The sequence below is a fragment of the Balaenoptera acutorostrata genome, chromosome 1, assembly GCF_949987535.1.
Source record: "Balaenoptera acutorostrata chromosome 1, mBalAcu1.1, whole genome shotgun sequence".
Classification (NCBI taxonomy): domain Eukaryota; kingdom Metazoa; phylum Chordata; class Mammalia; order Artiodactyla; family Balaenopteridae; genus Balaenoptera; species Balaenoptera acutorostrata.
The window spans coordinates 175,998,464-176,020,129 of NC_080064.1; the positions used below are offsets into that span (position 1 = coordinate 175,998,464).

A 21,666-nucleotide genomic window follows, 5' to 3' on the forward strand; every position below is an offset into this window, starting at 1 on the left:
TGCATTTTCTATTTTTTTATACCCATTTTCCAACTGGTTCAGAGAAGAACATACTTTTATAAAAACTGAAGTATAGGTGATTTACAATATTATGTTAGTTTCATGTGTACACTATGGTGATTTGGTATTTTTACAGATTATACTCCATTAAAAGTTTTTACAACATAATGGCTATAATTCCCTGTGCTATACAGTATATCCTTGTCACTTAACTATTTTATACACAGTAGTTTGTATCTCTTCATCCCATACCCCTAATTTGCCCCTCCCCCTTCCCTCTCCTCTTTCATAACGACTGGGTTATTCTATCTGTGAGTCTGTTTCTGTTTTGCATATACATTCATTTGTATTGTTTTTTTAGATCCCACGTATAAGTGACATGATAGTGTTTGTCTTTCTCTGTCTGGCTTATTTCACTAAGCACGATATTAACTACCAACCTGTTGGTAGGCTTTCAGTGATAACAAAAGCCACTCACACAGCAGGTTAGGGTAACTCTGTGGGAGTTACAGTCTAGAAATCTACAGACACACAGTAGTGGAGCCAAACCCCAATACAGTAAGTCCCCTACATATGAACGAGTTCCTTTCCTAGAGCGCGTTTGTAAGTCCAATTTGTTCATAAGTCCAACAAAGTTAGCCTAGGTACCCAACTATCACAATTGGCTGTATAGTACCTTACTGTAATAGGTTTATAATACTTTTCACACAAATAATACATAAAAGACAAACAAACACAAGAAATAAAGAAAACATTTTTAATCTTACAGTACAGTACAGTACCTTGAAAAGTACAATAACACAGTATTGATACAACAGCTGGCATATAGGGGCTGGCATCGAGTGAACAGGCAAGAAGAGTTACTGACTGGAGGAGGGAGAGAAGGTGGGAGATGGTAGAGCTGAAGGATCGTCAACGATAGGAGACAGAGGGCAAGCTGCAGTTTCACTCACGCCATACGTGATTAGACATGCGAATGCACGTTCACATCTTTGAAAGTTTGCAACTTGAAGGTTCGTGTGTAGGGGACTTACTGTAGACTTTCTTCTGTGATCATCCACTGCAGCGACCCTCTAGTAACTCCTGACACAGTAGAGCTGCTGGCCATAGACGCTGGATCCCTTTTCGGGGGTGAAATGCCTTTTCCTGGCTGTAGAAAGTAAATCCATGGCTCTTCTTATGTGTTCAGACTGGCTTGAGACCCTGGCTTTAATAGACAAGGTCTGTAGGTCTTGAGGCTCATATTCTCCCTTTCCTCATCTGGGTAACAATAGAGTGATGACAGGCATTAAAACCTAGAGAGGATATAAAGGTCCATCATAAGAAGGGTAGATTAGTGTATATCACAATGCCGTGTGCCAAAAATGGAGGTGAAGTTTCTGTCTCAGCTCATTACTCTGAAATCCCATAAACTGGGGTCTACTCTTTAGCCAGCTGGGTTTCTGAAGCCAAGTCATCAACAGGGCTTGTAATCAAGCTGGACAGTTACTTTAAAATGTGGGCAAACAAGTCCAGAGGTAAGGAAATAAACCAGGATGAGCAGAATAACTTGAGCCCACCCACTTTGGCAGATCACAGAGTGAGCTACACAGCAGAAAAACATTTTATGCCCGAGAACCTTAAAGTATAACCCTAAAAAAAAAGTGCTCAAAGAGTCTAGATATACTTTTATTCTTTGTAAACAAAGTTATTTCAGAGTGATTTCCCTGAAGGTTGGCATTACCCTGCCTAAAAGTTTGTGGTCAACAGAAGTCTTTTGGGAAAAGTCTTTAGCCACTTTGACGTAGAAAGTCAACGGCTTTTCCGAAATGTGACAGGCTCGTAAACCCCAAACAGGTCTGAATGGAGTAGAGGGGTGAGAGAATCAATTCTCCCTGTCATTCTAGTAGTTAAAAATATTGGAAACTATCCTCCATCAGTGCCTTGAATCTTTTATTTTCTTCCTTTAAGACTAAGCCACCTATAATAATTCAGCAGATGTTACAATTAAAGCCCACGGAGAGGTCTGTTCATTTATCTGGGCTGTGGGTTCTATCAAACATCCCTCAGTCATTTTCCATAGTCAGTAATTTTTTTTTTTTTAACCTGGCAATGATGTCAACTTCAGTAAGTTAAGATGCTATGCTCCCTTTGCTGTTTATGCCTCAGTGCCTTATTAAATGCACCAGCTAAACAGAAAATGTGGTATAAATATGTTTCATGAGTCATTTAAGGATTCAGCCAAGAGACATTGCAATTGACTTTTGAGTCCATTTTTAGAACAAACTCTTTCAAGACTCTCCTCAACGGGAATACTTCCCCCTGTACTAGAACTGACAAGGCTGTATGCATTACTTTATTTTGATACTGACATTTAAACAATAAAATAAAGCCATTTAAAACAAATAGTAGTGCTTTAAGTGTCTGGGCTGTCAAGACATCAAATTATATAACTTGGAAAAAATCAGAATTCATTGTTAATGGTATGCACTTAACACAAAGGGTCGCTGGAGTACTCACCAGATACATATTCAGCTACCATGTTGGCGCTAACAGGCTGTATTCCTTTAGATAGAATTGACTATATTCACTTAAATGGACTTGACTCAAGTACAATCACTGTATTCAAATGTCAAAAAAAAAAAAAAGAGAGAAAGAGGATGTCACAGAGGGTCACAAATTATGTTGGATTTTGGCAGATTGTCGCCCTGCTTTACAAGAGCGGTAACATCTCATTTGTCACCGTTTGATCTGTAAGTGCGGGAATGGGAGCGGAAGACCCTCCATCTCCGCCACAATTTAATCGCTCTGAGGCCGACAGTGGTGGTGGGAGCCACCTGCCCGCGCACTGCACTGCTGATCTGTTTTAATTTAATCGTCCGTCAGCTGGATGAAAGCATAAATCGTCTCTCTTTGATCTGCAAATGGTGTGTTTTTGTAAAGCAGGGTGTGGAGTCAGGGAGAAAGGACTTCAAATTTCGTGTAGCCTGGACATTGTGGCCCTGTGGAGACACCAGAAGTGATATTTTACTCTACAGGAGTTGCAAACCAAGAAAAGACTCTCTTGGGAAACTTGTGACAGAGCAGGGAAAATAGCAAAAGGAAACCTATTTGGGTTAAGAGGCTAACAATGAAATGAAAGCTTATGAGTGTAATGAGATATCGTTCTTAGAAAACGAAAAACAATTCTCCCATTCATATCTATCATCTTTTTTTTAAATTTATTTTTTAATCGAAGTATAGTTGATTTACCATGTCGTGTTAGTTTCGGGCGTATAGCAAAGTGATTCAATTTTACATATATATGTGTGTGTATATATATTCTTTTTCAGATTCTCTTATAGGTTATTACAAAGTATCGAGTGTCATTCCCCATATCTATCATCTTTTAAACAACATTTTGTTGTTGTTAGTGTTGGAACTTTGGCTGCAAGAGAAACAACAGAGGAGAAGGTTAAAGGAGTTTTTTTATATTGCCACTGTGAACGGTCAGCATTATTTTATTTTATTGTTTTTATTAAACCACAGTTGATTTACAATATTGTGTTAGTTTCAGGTGTGAATGGGCGGCATTATTAATGCCACCTGAAGTTTTCTGAGCATGATGTGAACAGTAAAAGATGATTTTGTTAAAATTGGGATGTGGAAAGAGGCATGCACTTTTAAATAAAATGAATGACGTGATGATAGAACACAATAAACGTTACATCAAAATAGTTTTTATGAGCCTTTAAGTGGTCTCACAGACAAACATTTTAAGGTGCTTTCCATGTCATTTCATAGTCTTTTTCCCAGAATCACAAATAATATATTTTTATAAATAAAAAGGAAACACTTTATAGCACTTCTGCCAAAAATAAATTGGGTAATGAAGAATTGTCAAAAACACATTCAGTGTCTTGTTTTTAAAACAATAACTTCTTACTGCAGAGATCAAAGCAGTAATACAGGGTTTTATAACCATGAGTATAAACATTTCCACCATTGTAAGATATTACCATTATAATAGTGTTTTTATGACTCCTGTAAACAGAAACTTGGGGACATGCTACACATTTTTATACAAAAAGTTTCCAATATTTTTAAAAATTAATAACCAAACTATTTCTAAAGAAGAATCCATTTTGGGAAAAATCCCCAGGAGTAACCCAGAAATTTCCAAAAGACTTCCCCCAGTCCACAGGGAATCACTCCACAAACCAAAGAAAAATTCCCCCTGAAATTGCTTTAGGATCCCATGGAAAGCAGGAACAATTTACAGTTCAATTCGAAAAGCTCCAAATTTCTTCACTGGCAATGGTTCTAATAAAATTACCAGCAGAGGAGAAGGGCCCTGAAGGCCAACTGAGTCATCCTGCTTATTCTGGCCCATGTATTTAGTTGGCTTTCTCCTTCCATAATTCCCATTAATGGCTTTTCTAAGCAGTATTTGCATAGGAAGCATAAAGGTGTCTCTGCCGCGTCCATTTATTAAGTTATTCCACTTTGAGGCCGCAGGCTCAGGGGTAAACATAGCTGAGCTTTTAGGTTCAATAAGTCCCACAAAGCAGTTTTGGAAGAACCTGAATTTTTATAATGGGATTCTGAGGAGTGTCAAGTAAATTGTGGTTGTGACACTAATGTTAGTGTGAGGGAAACGAGAGAGCAGAGTATTATGGATTCTTCCCACCTTGTAGAGCTAAGCTCTGCTGATGTATTTGGGCCTAGGACAGACTACACAGAAGAGGGAAGGGAAAGAGGGAAGGAGAAGAAGGAGGTAGAAGAAAGAGGAATGGAGAAAAGAAGATAAAGGGTGTTGTGTTACATTGTGTATGTATTTTGGGAAGTGATGTAGGGCCACCAACAAGTGCCCTTAGGTGCCCTTTACTGTAACTCAGGATGTCTACTCTTCTGCTTCCATTTTACAGCACCTTAGAATTGCATCAGTTCCTCAAAGGCAAGTCCTTCCTACTTTCCTTCTTCCCTTCTTTCCTTCTCCCTTCCTTTCTTTTCAAGCAAGAGTAAATATTCAGAGCATCAAGTTTATAGACTACTGTCATCAGACACCTCCTGGCATTCGTCTTTTTCTAACCCCTCCATCTCTTCAGTTACTAAGCCTAGTGGATTCTACCTACAGAAGATCCTTTGACTGCATCTCTTTCTACTCATCCCCCCTTGCCACTGTATTTTTTTATTTTTTTGTCTGAGCCATGGGGCATGAGGGATCTTAGTTCCCTGACCGGGGATCAAACCCCTGCCCCCTGCGGTGGAAGCGCAGAGTCTTAACCACTGGACCACCAGGGAAGTCTCCCCTTGCTGCTACTTTAGTATAGATTGTTTTCCTTTATCACCCAGGCTATGAAGTACTCTCCATTGGTCTATGTGTCTACGGTGCCTTCTGTTCCGGACTTTCGCACTGCACAGGATAAAGTCCAAACCCCCTACCAGTTGTCTAAGCGGCCATTCACACTTAGAACCCAGTTGACCTCCCTGGCCTCCTTCAGCTGCGGTATGTTTTAGCCACCCCGCTCTTCTCACGACTGCTGGCACGTCGCAGGCTCTCCACGCCTCCGTGTCTCTGCTTAGTCATTCTCTCAACCTGGAGTGCCCTTCTCACCTGTGTCTTTGCCTAGAGAAATTCAACACGTCTCAAAGAAATCACTTCCATTTTGTGAAGACTTCCTGAATCCTCTGGCAGAATTAATTGTTTCTTGCTCTACATTCCCATAGGTTTTTTTTTTTTTTACATACCTCTAGTGTAGTACAAAATATATTACAGTGAGTTATTAAAAAGAGTCCCCCAGGGCTTCCCTGGTGGCGCAGTGGTTGAGAATCTGCCTGCTAATGCAGGAGACACGGGTTCGAGCCCTGGTCTGGGAGGATCCCACATGCCGCGGAGCGGCTGGGCCCGTGAGCCACGGCTGCTGAGCCTGCGCTTCTGGAGCCTGTGCCCCGCGACGGGAGGGGCCGCGATAGTGAAAGGCCCGCGCACCGCGATGAAGAGCGGTCCCCGCACCGCGATGAAGAGTGGCCCCCACTTGCCGCAACTGGAGAAAGCCCTCGCACGAACCAAAGACCCAGCACAGCCAAAAATAAATAAATAAATAAAAAATAAAGAGCAGCATAAAAAAAAAAAAAAAAATTGAAAAAAAAAAAAAAAAAAGAGTCCCCCAGTGGATTCTGGGCCCTTGAAGGCAGGCAATAAGTTTTATTCTTGTCTGACCTCCTCTCTTCCTGCCCCTAAACCCAGCATAGTGTTTGTGACCTGAGTCCATTTTCCATCAGTATTGATGATAAACTCATTGGCAAGGGTTATTCCAGGAAGTTTCTTTGGAGGCTTAACTTGAATTGTGTGCGTGTGTGTGTGTGTGTGTGTGTGTGTGTGTGTGTGTGTTTATAGGTGCATTATATTTGTTAGTAGGCTTAATATTTATATATACTCATGAGATTTTATCTCTAGTGACTAGGCTAGGCTCTTTATACCAGTTGAATTTATCCTTCAGGCTCGTCTAAGACAATCTGGCGATTGATTTCTGTGACAAGGAAACACAAGGAAGAGAGAGACAGAGAGAAAGAAGACCCTACCATTTATATTAAGGACCTACTGTGTGCCAAACTTGGTCCTAGATGCTTTTTATAATCTTAGTTATATCCCTCAGAGGCAGTAAAACAGCTAGATCCCAGTTCTACCACTTTTGTTTGAGAAAACCTGGGCATTTACTTAGCCACTATGTGCTCTGTTGCCTTTGCTTTTTTCCTCATAGGATTGGTGTAAGGAATAAGTTAGTAAATGTAAAGATCTTAAGACAATGCTTTGCACCTGATAAGTACTCAGTACTGTAAACAGATTGTGTGTGTGTGTGTGTGTGTATTTCAGCAGCACTTACTATCCTCATATCCTTAGAGATAGAGTGTTTGGGTATCCTGCCCAAAGTCACATAGATAGTAAGTGGCAGAGCTGAACATGGGGTGGTGGGAACCAAATTCACCGCTTTAGGCACTTACAGCACACCTCTCTCTCCAGCATTCATGTTTAGAGCCTGTCCTAATCATTAGTAAGGAGATGCAGAAGAAAAACAAATTAACATGGTCTTATCATGCTGTAGCTAAATCAAATGAAGAAAAAAAAAATACTCCTCTAAATATCCTTTAAATGCCTTCAAGGCCCCATAAGCTACATTGACTTAACTTACTACAGAGATGGGTAAATTAGGCAAGGATAAAGTTGGTTGATGGGGATCTGTAAGCCTGTAGTTTTCTAAACTCAATGGTGAATCCTGCCAACAACTGGAATTCTGGTTTGGGAGACGGCAGCATCTTTAGGATCATTTTGGAACCTGGAGCAAAAGAAAATATACACATTGAATTTTGTACAATTATGTAGACTTTAAGGGCACTTGATGTTTTTAAAGATTATAAGTCTATTTTAATAACTTATATTTCTATTTCTAAGTGTGTGACCTTTACATTGAAGGCACATCTACTATTGTACATTCCGCTCTGTACCAAATACTGTACAGGGAAATAAATGAGGGCTAGGCCCTTCTGTGACAGTGAACTTCACTTTCGTGGAGACTGATCAATCTTGAGAGGTGATAAATGCCGGTGGAAAGGTACAGTAAGCCATCATATACTAAATATGGAAAAGTACTTTTAAATAATACTGAAATGTGCAAAATATAACCTGACAGCCACCACCAAATAGAATTGTGGGCCCAGATTTTGTTTGACAGTATTAGCGACTAATGAAGATTTTGACAGGAAATGGCAGCATACACAACATACACGTTAGCTAGTGTATCAATAATAAGGTTATTTTTATATTTGTGTCTCCTATCTTTTCATGGCAGATTATTTTAAGAAAAAAGTAGGCTTGTTACTTCTAAAATGGATTTCAGTGAAGATTATGTCCTGAATCCCAGAGTATTCTGTTTTATTGAACCTGATTAAAAGCGTTAGGGATCCTACTCGGCATTTTTTCACAAAACAGATCTTGCGGAAACATGAAAACCTCAGTTGTTGTTTTTGTGGTTTCTGGATAGAAGTAAGAATGTAGGAGTATCAGAGTCTGCACCCACCTGGAGGTCAGGACTCTGCAGCAGAAGCTGTGTCAAGGACGAAGCGCAGTCTCCCAGGTAGACGCCATCAAAGGTTCCCTAGAGACAAGTACACACTAAGTGTTGGCTTCCTTGAGAAAAGATCTGTGTTCTCCTCATTTGATGTTTATGTGCCAGGCATTGTGCTGGGTTTTAAATATACAATAGCAAACAAAAGCTAGTATGACCCAGTTTCTGAGAAAAAGTTGATAATCTCATGCATAATAATCTCAGGAGTAAGTGTACCTGAAACTTCTAGGTAGCAGAGTAGATGGTGCTATCAAGTACATGTAATAGATGAAAAAGCACAGCTTGTTTGAACATCTGATGTTCTACACATTACAAACACCCATTTGCAATAGATTTGTCACAAAGAGGTAGCTTTCATTGGAGATTCTAGAATGCAAGAGAGAAGGTGAAAGAAAATTCAAAACCAATAACTAGGGGAGATATTCCAGTCCTGCAAATTCCTCTGAGCAATACAGAGGACATCTATGTTATTTGTTTGTGTAACTCTCAGAAGATACAGTCCCTCCTGTGTTTTGTTTTGTTTTGTTTCCTAGAGTATTCTGGATATTACTAATTTCAGAGGTGTTTTGTGGACTAGAGGAAATTGGTAAAGGTGTTCTTGGAACAAGGTGCAATCTGATTGCTTCATTAGATTTTAATAATATGCTTGGTGATTTCTGCTATTTTAAATGAGCTCCAATCCCCATTGAACCATCAGACTTGGGAACTGTGTAACTGTGTCTGTGGTTGGGAGACGGGTTAAGCTAAAGGTGGCAGCCCATCGGTTGTAGAACCAAATATAGAACACTGGCTTCTGAGTTCAGTGTCTGGGCCCTAGACACAAGGGCCCGGTAATGTTGTCCAGCCCCACCGTTTCTGTGAATTGAACCCCCGGAACTCCAGGGAGGATTAGGTACGATTTGGTGAATCTATGATTCCCTAAGAAGGTCTTCGGATGTCTAAAAATATCTTCCTTTTCTCTCTTGACACTTAGAGGAAATCTACTGCATGATCCCCTCAGAAAGAGGACTGAAATGAATTTATGACCTGAATGCCTATATTAAATATTTGCCCTAAAAACAATGAGACCAGGGCAACTATGCATATGTGAAATATGCATTGTTTCGGGAGAACATTTTCAGAATCTGCAGTCATGACAAAAGCAATAAAGGAGGATAATATTTAAGTTGATAAAAGATGCAAACATGGCTTTATTGGGTTTCTAAATTCAAATTAAAAGAATAAATATTTCATCAGTGATACTAATTAAAGATTGGTCAAAGATTTGTCTGTGTCTCCTATAGCAAATACCAATCAGAACTGATTAAGAGAAGTAACATTTATTGGACTGCTCAGTTCATAATACTATGAAGTCTGTTTTACTGAGTAATGGTTATTTGATTATTACTTGATTTTCAAATGACATTAGTACTCCATGCCATTTTGCTCTTTCCACAGAGCAAAGTTTGGATCTGGGCATGGGGGTAGTAATGCTTTGGGATGATTAATTCTATAAGCCGGGGTTATAGTGGTTTTGTGTGGATATGTGTGGTTTTAGTGTCTTCATCTGGTTCCATCCTTGCTTTAAAAAAAGCCGATTTAAAAATTGATTGAAAGGACTCTGATATTCAGGCACTTAGCATTTGATCATCATAGTCACATGTTTCTTTTCCATTTTGTTTAAATATTTATACATCTCATTAGATGCAAGATTCTGATAAAATAGTTTGTGCACTCAGTAATAAGGGCTATTGCGGAAATAGAGAATGGAGAAGATGATGTAAAATGAAGGCCACGGTCACTGGCTTGGGTCTCCTGTATATCAGAATGGGGCTTCTCAGTGGTAGGGTCCAGGGGTTGGTCTTTCAGAAGTAGGTGTGAATATGTACACATAGGGTTTATGTTGTACCTTCTTTCTGTCCAGTTTCATTCTTTAGATTTTGAAGCATGTAAATTGCCAGGAAACCATCCACTCCGTCCACCTTTCCAGACCATCGTGTTTGCTCTAGATTTCCTTACTTCTTGGCTTTGTAAGAAAGACTGATGCAAAAAAATGTTTTTGCTTGTCCGCATAATAAATATAAACAAGTGAATCAGAGGTCACCATGATGTAGCCTCATGTCAACCTTTGTCGCCAGTTTTTTCAGTATGTAACTCCACTTTTCTCAAGGTCAGGGTCATGGGCAGGTGGGGATGTGGTCAGCGTTGAGATGGGACTATCTTGAACCCTCTCAGGAGTCCACATGTGATCAGAATAGACTAGAGATTTCCTTTATGCTCTCTAGGTAACATGCTTTCATGAATGTAGAAATTCTTTACGGTTTCCTAAGGACAACAAAACCATTATGGATTCAGTGGCTCTCGTATAACGAGAGGGTTCTCTCTGAACAACCTCTTTCAAAGAAGATCTACAGAACCATCTGTGGATTTATCTAACGATAAGTCCTCTTTCTCTGTTAACCAGATGGAAAGTACTAGAGCACTGTGACAACTCTTCCTTCCCCCTCAACAGTTGGGCTGTGCGTGCACGTAGACACATGTCTACTTGCAGCTGTTTTTGTGAGCAAATCTATGAAACAATGAAGAGTTAAAACAATTCTCCGAATGGCCTGGGCATGCTGCTCCCACTCTGTATGTATGTGTTACATACCAGGTACATTAAAATTCACATTTAAATTTCAAATGAGTTAAATACACCATTGCTTTCAAATAAGTGACTGATTTTTGTTCCTCTCATGTTATATTAATATTAATATTATGGAATCCTGTAGCCTGGCATTCCTTGCTGACTATCTGATAATTGGGTCGGTGGGGGAGGACTGAGGGTCATCTTGTTTAGCTTATCTCTGCAAGAGAAAGAGGGCCCCATAATAAGGGAAAGCGGCAATAAAATGGTAACAAAAAAATTGAAAAGAAGATTTAATCTCTGGCCAATTTGAAACATATCCCAGGGAATCCATAGAGAAAAAGATAAAGTGTGACTATGAGTAAGTTAACTAAACACATTACACTGTGAGAGCAAATGGAGTTAGTCCATTGTACATGTTTAATTTCCTATTAGTCTCTGGCGTTTACTACCACGCCTGAGTTGGGGCATCTGTAAATTCAGTTAAATACAGTGCATTGTCTAAACATATCACAGCTCCAATCAGTCACCCCAGCTGCTGATAAGAAGCCTCTTGTATTATTGAATCTACAATGGGGAGGCTCTGCAGGCACCAAGATAACAGCTAGGTATTTCACTTTTAAGTATGGAAAGAAAGGAAGAAAAAAAAAAGGAACCTAGCTGCTTGCCTTTGCTTTTACAGCTCTGACATTTATTACCACTCTCAGATCTGCTATACACTAGTGATGTGATTTTGGTTTCGGATGTATTATGTCTTTCTTTGGTTTTAACTTAAACTCTGTGAATCAAAGAGAAGGAAGGAGAGCAGGGGCAGCAAAGCGGTACAAACAAACCAGAAGATCAGCTTTTCCCTTCCTATGAAAATAACAGCAACTTCTTCAGAAGATGTTTTTGTGTTTTGTTTTGTTTCATTTTTTTAATCTAAGCTCTCTTTATTGATTTGTGCTTTTCTTCCAGGCTGGGTACATAAGGATGAAACCCAGTCTTTCCCTTACTTTTCTTTTTCATAGTTTCATTGAAATTTTTAGTAGAGGTCCTCTAATGATTGATCTCAGAAAGCAAATCGCTTTGACCCTAATGAACTAGAGGGCAAGTCTGTGCATAATCTAGCAAATGCCTTTCCCAAGTTCCACATACGATTTTTCGTTCCTATTGTTATTATTATTTTATTTAGTCTTCATATTACGTTACTTATTATGTTACTTATATTATACCAATCTTTCCACTTTTGGTGACAGTATAGATATATAGAAATGTTTTTAGATATAATGCTATCTTTCATTTTAAACACTTCTTTTGCAAGGGAGATGGGAATGGTGCCTCTCATTCCTGAGAATTATTCATATACCATTTTCTAAAATCTTATTCAGATACTGGCTATTATGTTGTGTGGAGATCACAGTAATACCTGTTTTGCACTTTGTTTTTTAATAGAATGATTGATAATCTTTTGCAAACTGCACCATATGTCCAACATTCACATATTTGTGAAAGTACGAATCGCATTGCCTTCATTTGATTTTATGAGTTTATATTTCCTCTTTCCCAAACAGATGTTTTACTACAGCTGCTATTTGTTTAGTAAATTGGTTCACAGGCAATAGTTCTGTTTTCATATAACATTAAGGATCTGACCAAAAACGTTAATGGGAAAAAAAAGAAAAAGAAGAAGAAGAAGAAAAGAACAAGTAACTTCTTTATCAAGTTCCTGTTTGAGCTTTGTTTCTTGGTTACGTTTTTTTTGGCCTAGTTTTGTGCCGTGCTTCTCTTTACAATAGCGGCCTCCTTGTACACACATATGCATCCGCCCCTCACATACAGGCATCTCCCCCCGCCCTTCCATCCACCTGTCCTCCTGGTAACAAGCCAAAGCAGCCCTAAGGCCACAGGGGTAGGGTTTCAGTATATTCCAAAGATGTAGTTATCCTGCACAGAAACACTACTGTGTCTTTGGTGACAAACAGCGATATAATTTGCCTTTTTAAAGTTAAAAGGTCAAGAGTAATGGTTTAGATCAAGGAGCAACAGCTAAATATTTTAGGTGATACAGGTCATGGAAAACAATGTAAATGCGGAAGTTAGCGGGTGAACGCTAGGTATTAGAAACGGATTATTGGCTCATGCAAGTGACCCGATCCCTTTCTAATGCCCCAGGATGCACTTCTATAGAAAGCTTACTGTTTCTTAGAGATGAGGTTGATGATCCAGTTATGAAAGCCTGCTTAAGCCTAGTGCCCTTTATCAAGCTATTGTCTCTCAGCTCTAAGCCCACTCTTTTTTGTGTGTGTGATGCGGTGGCTGGGATTCTAGGCAGGAGGAGAGAGAAGAAATTGGATCTTTATGTTTGCTTCCTGTTGACTTTTTCCTGACAGTGCCATCCCATCAAAGACCCTTTGCCCTGGCATTGACAGTTGGCTCCGTTTCTAGCTCTTTCTGGCACTCCCGCTCAAGCCCCATTAGCATAAGCTCAGAGGTCTGAGTCTTAGTCCAGTGGGGACCTCTTTGCTGGGCTTCCAGATTCTGATAGTACTGAATCTTCCTTGTGCTCCCACAGTTTCCAGAAGCTTCCTGCAGTTAGGATCTCTGCCCTATTTTTGCTCTTGCAGTTCTCCAACACCCTTTGAACCAGTTTCTCATATTAAATTCTCCCTGTTGAAATGCCTAGTATGGTTTCTGTCTTCCCATCTGGACTCTGACAAAAGTAGAACAACAATTTCCTCCTTTATATGCATTATTTCTCTTAATGTCACATCCTCATTTCCTCACTGGGTGGTAGAATTTGTAACCAGAATGTTATGGCATAAATTAAAGAATTTTCTGTTTTCTTTATTGGAAATCTCAGCATTTTATAGAATCGTTTGAAAATTACTGAGATCGCTGAATCACTGTGCTTGCGTTTCATTTCTTATATGTCTGTGACTTAAACTGATTTGCAGCCGGTGATCTTTTGTGGAGTATTCACAGGCTCCTTAGCATTCAATAGTGTCTTTTTTTTTTTTTTTTTTTTTTTAATTGTATAGCTACTTTATTTATTTATTTATTTATTTTTGGCTGTGTTGGGTCTTCGGTTCGTGCGAGGGCTTTCTCTAGTGGCGGCAAGTGGGGGCCACTCTTCATCGCGGTGCGGGGACCGCTCTTCATCGCGGTGCGCGGGCCTTTCACTATCGCGGCCCCTCCCGTTGCGGGGCACAGGCTCCAGACGCGCAGGCTCAGTAGTTGTGGCTCACGGGCCCAGCTGCTCCGTGGCATGTGGGATCTTCCCAGACCAGGGCTCGAACCCGTGTCCCCTGCATTAGCAGGCAGATTCTCAACCACTGCGCCACCAGGGAAGCCCCAATAGTGTCTTTTTATGGTGAGGATTAAATAGAAATCTATCTTCATCCGGCAAGTAGTCAAACCAGATAAAGCAGATAGGTAAATAAAGTTATAACAAATATTTGCAAACTACTTCAGTGAAAATTAGGGTCGATTCATGGATTGTGTCAGTCTTTTGGAGAATGGATGAATAAGATACATTTTGAAAAAGTTTGTGTAGAATGTGGGCTTTGAGTTACATGTTAAAGTAAGCAGAGGAGTTTAGTGTGAAAAATGAACAAGAGGAACTATTAATGAAAATTAAATGATATTTAAGAACTACATAGATTAATTTCCTTTAAAAATGTCATTCAGTATACACAATGATTAAAATGGGATTTTAAGTGATATCAAATATAAAAGCAAGACATTAATGTGCTTATTCTGATTAATATAGATAGCGGCTAAATTCAGTAATTCAAAAAGATAATGCTTTGAAATCTTTATTATCAGATTTTGCTATCTGTAGCAACCAAATTAAAGATTATCTCCACCTATTGTTTTCTTTCGTGCTATATAGATGTAGTTTAACACCATTATGATACAGCTGAAAAATTACTTTGTCTTCATTTTCTTCATGTATACAATGAAAACAATGTCAGATTATTGATCAGTTACTAAAGACAAATTTAAATTTACAGCAAGTTTACATTTATTTCCTGAACCTTGAACATGAGGAAATCATTTCAGTGTCCTGTTAAGCTGGGAAGATGTTACTCAGCTAGGTAACTCATTGGATCATCATTTTGAAAACTTGGTTCATCTAGACTGTCAGAGAAATTCTTGCACAGTTTTAGAATAATCCCTGCAGAACTTCTCTCCATTGCACTGAATCAGCCATCCACTTGGGAACGTTTAACCTGGAATAGATAACCCAGAGAGGCCTGGCATTAAAATGGCCAAAGTGTTCCAGGTCAGGGTAGGGATTAGTCGGACACAATGGTTCATGGAAAAATTTTATTAGCACCTGTTATAGTTGGCCCTAGTTCTGATTTTCTTATCCCAGCCTTCTTGTTTGAAAAGTGCAAAGATTATATTTGGTGTTGAAGAATATTTGCTTTCACAAGCCAAATTTTATTTTTTGCATTATGTTTCATCACAAAAGCTGGTATGTACCTAGAATAGTCACAAGTCTTGGCAGGCTCACGACAAGCTAGGTAGGGTCTGAGAACGTTTAGACTCCTCGGGAAAATGTAATGGAAAAGGAATCACATTCCTCTTGGCATAGCCAGGCATAGCCAGGCCCTCCTCATCCTTTCCACTAATCATTACAAAATCCCTACAGATGTCAAAGGCTCATTCAAGCCAGCACTTTCTGTGCTAACGCAGATTATAGCCTTCACTGTGTGTTAAACAATTACTCTATTTGAAAGCACCAGGAGTTTAAGCAGAACGCAAAAAGACTAGGACTGATTCAGACATTTTCATACATGTTTATCTTATGTTTACTTACTAGCTGTGTGACCTTAGGCAAGTCATTCACCCATTTTGAGCCTTCATTTATTTCTTTGTTAAATGAAGGCATTTTAGTAATCTCCCAAGGGCCCGTTTCAGTTGTAAGGGCTTTGAATAGATTTCAGTTTTTAAAATTATGCGGGGTACTGAAAATTTTTCTAGAATTTTATGAAGTCTGCTACAGAAAGTCTGGCAGATTCATAATAGTTAAGGGGCCATATAACACGATACTTTTTTTGGGGGGGGTGGGTCATGACGCAAGTCACTTCTTTCTGTGTCTTTATTTTCCCTTCTAAATTGTAGGTAGTAATATCTGCCTCCTGTTGTGGTGATTAATGAAATAATTTTCCAACCTGGGGGCACGGGGGGTGTGGGCACAACAGCTATGACAAGGGACATGGGAAACAAGCCACTGAAGAGAAAGCGGCTGCGAAGTGCTAACTTGCAGTAAACCTATAACTCCCAAACCCACCACATTCTTGCCCTAAATAAAAGTCCATCCTTGCTTATTCCATTTGAAGTCGTGTTTCTCTGTCCGAACCCAAACAAGTCATGAGAATGAATACTGTTTAGTAAATGTTTTCAGTCACAGATCCCCTTGTTTCCCCATAACACTCGAGATGTGTTCCGTATAGTTTTGGTCTCCAGTTTTCTGGGAGATCCTCTCCTTCCCTGTTCTGCGTTTGTGTTTTGCCTCTAAGGTTGGCTCCCGATGCGGTGGCTCCGAGGCGCCCCGGACGGACGCACGTGTGCGGAGGGGAGGCCCCAGGGCGGCGGCGGGGTGCGCGGGCTGCCGGCCAGGGCTCCTTCCCAGGGCGGCCCCTCCACCCAGCAGAGCCCCTGGCCCCGCGCCCATCTGGGGCGGGCCGACAGCCTGCGGGGGGCCGGGGGGCCGCGAGGGGGGGCGGGAGGCCGAGCTGGCAGTCGGAGCCGAGCATCCCCCGCCCGCATCTGCAGCCGCCGTGTCCCTTGACCCGCATCCCGCATCCCTTCTCCCGCCTCCGCTGGCCGGCTTGGGAGGCCTCTGCGAAGCCCTTAACGACCTCCGCGAGTCAACTCCCAGCGGAGAATTGGGGAGGGACGCAGAAGCAGCTTTTTCTCCCTCATCATTTGAGAGGCTATTCTGTCTTTAACAATCTGCGCTCCGAAGGGAGAGCTTGAAGTGAATATATCCGTCAAAGAAACAGGATGCATCCTGTGTACAAGCAGAACGCCTCCGTTCTGTTTTCTGACACCTGCTTGAAGGCTGTTCGTTCTGTGTTGGTTACTCTCGATGTGCATACATTTAAAGAATTGAATTAAATAAGGAAATCTAGCTGAAAGTGACATGATCCTTTATTCTGAAGTTCTTTCACAGGACTTGGGGTAAAGTCAGTAATCCCATAGACCCCAAAAGTAGATTTTGTGGAGAGAATTCTATCTTTTCTTTTTTTTTTTAAATAGACATTATTTTTTTAAAGTAGTTTGAGGTTCACAGCAAAATTGAGTGGAAGGCACAGAGTTCCCATATATTCCCTCCCCCACTATCAACACCTGGCACAGGAGTGATATATTTGTTACGATAGACCTACACTGACACACACTGACACATCACGATCACCCAAAGTTCATATTGACATTGGGGTTCATGCTTAGTGTTCTCTGGGTTTATCTACCATTCCAGGATCACACAGAATAGTTTCACTGCCCTAAAAACTTCTGTGTTTCACCCATTTATTCCCTCCTCCTTAATCCCTGGCCCAAGGTAGCTTTTTTAAAATAACGGAGAAGTTTCTCCCTAATTAGTTGCTTGTTTTCCTTATGGGCTTCTTCTGCCTCATAGAGAAGACAGTGTAGCATGAAGCGTTCTTTCACGAGTTAGGTTTTGTTAGCAGGGACTATTAGTGTGTGTGTGACTTCCTAATCCCCCTTCTGCTTGAGGGGCATCTTCAGCCCAACCAGTTTTAATTAAGAGGGAAATGCTCATATAATTTTGGTACACTGATTACAGGCAAAGCCTAAGCAGAAGTCAGTTTGGATTCCCAAGGGATTTCAGTGTTAAAAATGCGTAGGGTACCTTTCCCTTTTCTTTCTTCTTCTTTCTTTTTTTTTCCTTTAATTCTCCTCCTCTATGAACTCCAGATAAGCAGCAGACCCGAGCCAGATTTCATTACTATCACGCACTCTTCATGGTCATCTTTTAATATTTGAAAGGATCATTTGTTAACTGGAAATGGTCAATTTTTTTTTCTTTGGCTTTTGAAATATAATTTTCAATTTTTAATTTGATTCATTTAGATGAAATCATTAATCAGGGTTGAAACTGAGTTAATTTTCTGGAAAATAAATGAGGTTGTTAGAGTGAACATTATTAAGTGGGCTCTTTGTAAGAAAGGGATAATAGCTGAAAATATGGAATACTTGGAGAACTGTAGCATGTGGGGAAAAATCGAAAGGATTTTTTTTTTCCTTGTTAAGTGCAATAATTCATTTTAAAAATGAGTTAGATCAGAGGATTTTCAGCATTAAGCATTATAAACACTCCCCATTAATTATATTAGAATTTGTAAATAGCAAAGTTTTAAGAAATTGTAAGGAAAGTACACCATGTAAAGTTCTCTTTCTTGTTGTGAGATGTTAAGACCATGTAAGTTCTAATGTGCTCTTTCTTTCTTTAAAAATGACTAATGAACCAATACTAGCTTGCATATACTTTATCTCTTATTTTTCTTTTCAGATATTAAAAACCTTTGATTGTGGTTTTCTTATAAAATCAATCAGAAAGAAGTCACTGGGAACCATTATAATAAACATAATATGTTTAGTTCCCCAACGCTTCCTTCATGACCTGGTTCAGAATCAGTCTCCTTCGGGTAGTCTTCCTTTCTTTTCTTTTTTTTTAAATTTTATTTATTTATTTATTTATTTACTTTTTTTTTTTTGGCTGTGTTGGGTCTTCGTTTCTGTGCAAGGGCTTTCTCTAGTTGCGGCAAGCAGGGGCCACTCTTCATCGCGGTGCGCGGGCCTCTCACTGTCGCGGCCTCTTTTCTTGCGGAGCACAGGCTCCAGACGCGCAGGCTCAGTAGTTGTGGCTCACGGGCCTAGTTGCTCCGCGGCATGTGGGATCTTCCCAGACCAGGGCTCGAACCTGTGTCCCCTGCACCGGCAGGCAGATTCTCAACCACTGCGCCACCAGGGAAGCCCTAGTCTTCCTTTCTTAACCCCATATCACTATATTCATCACTCTCTCCTAAATTCCCAAATCTCCATAGCACTCAAGGATTTAGCTTATAACATATTATTTTCAGCATTGACTATTTTTTGGCTTTTTAATTGTTGTCATATTTGTTGGCTTTTTAATTGTTGTCATATTATTTCCTCTATTTTAATTGTTGTCATATTATTATTATATTTTGTCTCTTTTAACTATAGCTTAAAAACTTTGTGTCAGAAAGTTTACATGCCATGAGTTCTTCTTTGCACACGGTAGTCATTGAATTAGTTCTTTTTGACTGATCCACTCAGTGAATTACAGGAAAGTGATAGGGGCTTTAAGGGTCTAGCTTGGAAGGAGATCCAGGCCCCGGACCGTATGAGGCCTCTTTTTTTCCATTGGAACCTGGATCAGATTTTGGCCATTGAGGAAGAAAGCCTATTTCGCTAGCTTACTGTGGGGCACAGATGTTGAGCAAAACACCCTACCCAAGAAAATGAAGAAAGTGAAAATGATTTGGCTAGACACCCAGCCACCTCAATTCACCATTTAAGCGAGACGCCGGTCACTGGAGAATTCATTGCTCGTGGTTGCTTCTAATTGTTGTCTTCAGGTTTTATACTGTGGGTTTTCAATATGAACAATTTATTTTAGGGCTTTCAGTTGCATGTTCTATGGAGAGAAGTTCCCATTCATGTGACTCGAGAGATTTTTATTGGCGCTTCCATGAATGCCATATTACCTATTTGTGGGACGCATGTAGTTATGCGCAAGTACCTTCCTTGACTTCCCCAGAGAACTTTTCTTCCTTATGTTCCTTCTAGGGTCTAGCTCATGCTTTTATTAGAAAACAAACATTACACAGCTGTAATTATTTATCTGTATACCTGCCTCAGAGCCTGGCACATAATAAGTACTTTTTACGTATTTGAATACATTGAATTGGGTGAATATAATGAGGCAGACAGATAAAGCCAATCCCTTTTAGAAAAAATAGGAAATTAAATGTGTTCCACATATTATTCTTAGATGGGGCAAGTTTAAAAGTTTTAGAAATATTATTATTATTCTTAGATGGGGTAAGTTTAAACATTTTAGAAATACATCAGTGAAGATCTTCCCGCTGGTCAGCAGCTCTTACCTTTATACAAACATGGTAGATATCCAAGGGACCAAAAAAGCCATGTATATTCTTAATTAGTTAACATGTACCCCTCTGGTATTTGCAATACGTTTAACCCTAGGAATTGTATAGCCTTAGTACTCAGGATGCCATGGCCATATCAGATTTGGCCCAAGTCACATTGTACACAGATGCAAACATATGCCACTGATTGCAAAAAAATTAAATTTAGTTACTGTTTGGACGAGGAAGCCTAAGCTGCGATTCACTTATTTCGGAATTGACTGCATTGTGACGGTTTAGCCATCTGTGCCACACGTTCAGCTCACATATACTTGCGGAGGCATTGATATTGGCTAGTGGTGTTGGCCAAAGTGAATGCAAATGTTTAATGTTCACAAACAGAAATCGGTTTCGAGGTAGCTGCTCTGTCCCCCTCCCTCCCTTCCCGCCCAAATCTTACTTCATTGTAAAATAGAAGCGAGGCTAGTGGAGGAACATAATGGCTCAGCTTTAACTTCCTTATTCCAAGGGAGGCTGCCTAGGTCAGTTTCAATCCCTTTCAAACATCCTCATCTGACTTTGAAGACCGAGCACCACCCCCTCCATCTCTGAATCTGGGCAGTGGCCCTTGTTTTCACGCACTGAAAATAAAGTGTTCACATGAGCTCATTTACTGAGAGTGGAGTTGGCAGTCTTATCAGGAGAGGAGAAAGGAGCTCTGAAGATGAAAAGCTCTCACGGTGACAGAAGTCTTTATTACTTTGGGCAGTAGTGGAATGCGGTGTACACAGGGTAAAGTGACGGCTACCTAGAGCATTTAGGGAAAACTAGAGCAGTAATCGTGTTTTATGTTGTTCCTCATCTGACTTTCTCCGTGAGTCAGTTGACCCCAGGGATGGGGCTTGTAAAGGTTGGAAGCAATGTAAGAACGTGTGTTCTTCTCCAGAGAAAACGGAGCTGCGGGTAATCCCTGATTGCTCTTTGAATTGGCTTTGGGCGGCGTGCGTCAAAATAATGCCTATGAAACATGGCAACAAACCCTTGTCTTTCCCCTACACTACTAAAACACTTAACTTGTTACAGATTTTTTTTTAATGTCCTCCCATGTTTCTACCAAAATTATGTGGAGAAGAAATGCTATTGATGCTTTGTATAATTGTTTTCATAATCTGGTGTTGCAGAAAATAAAATCGTCACTTGATCTCAAGGGCTTTGAGGCAGTTTAAGCAGAAATTCAGCATTCTAAGAAATTTGAAGTTGGGGGAAAAATGGCCAGGAATGCCGTCTGCTTTTTCACTGAGTTGTACCTGAACAGGCAGCTAATTAGGCTCTCTCAAAATTTATTTGTCTCCAGAAATAGAGGAAAGGTACTAAAAGCATAACAGAAATGAAATCTGTGCTGCACCCTTCCCAAGAAATTGACATTTTATGCATTTGACATTTGACATTTGATACTAGCAGTTTGTTTTTTAAATTATTTGAAATTTAGTTTTCTGAAATAAACAGGTGCTTACTATACATGCTTCTCCACAGATTTTCAGAATGTATTTTATCAGGTGAAAAAATAAATAAGGCCAATTATGATTGCTTATGTTAGACTAGCAATTGTGCCGAATTGGAGTTTCCTCTTTCTATAGGTATCATGGCCCTGTCATTTTTGAGCTAACCTGAGTTCCTAAAGTAATGAGAGCTGAGTGCCATGAGAATTTTAGACATCAAGTAAGCCTTCCCAAGTAATAATATCAACCTTGGAAAAAAAGCCATGTTTTCTATCATTAAACATTGTTTACTGTGCTACATACTGTTTTGTTCTAATCATACTAGTTTTCTCTTTTCAAACATTTGCCTA

The 21,666-nt window shown here is 39.9% G+C and overlaps 1 protein-coding gene and 1 long non-coding RNA gene across 11 annotated transcripts in view; one reads left to right on the forward strand and one right to left on the reverse strand.

Moving 5' to 3' along the window:
* LOC102999060 (cyclin-Y-like protein 1) overlaps positions 1–21,666 on the forward strand; it is a 785,789-nt gene that overhangs the window by 192,148 nt on the left and 571,975 nt on the right. The gene's annotated exons all lie outside the window — the stretch shown is intronic.
* On the reverse strand, positions 997–8,388 carry LOC130707309 (uncharacterized). 2 transcript variants are annotated; one of them, XR_009007214.1, is made up of 5 exons: positions 8,301–8,388; positions 8,037–8,114; positions 7,152–7,295; positions 2,500–2,598; positions 997–1,295 (listed from the first exon to the last, which is right to left on the reverse strand). It is a non-coding gene; the product is annotated as an uncharacterized LOC130707309 (long non-coding RNA). The 2 variants fall into 2 exon arrangements; XR_009007212.1 differs by lacking the exon at positions 8,301–8,388 and having other exon boundaries at positions 8,037–8,125.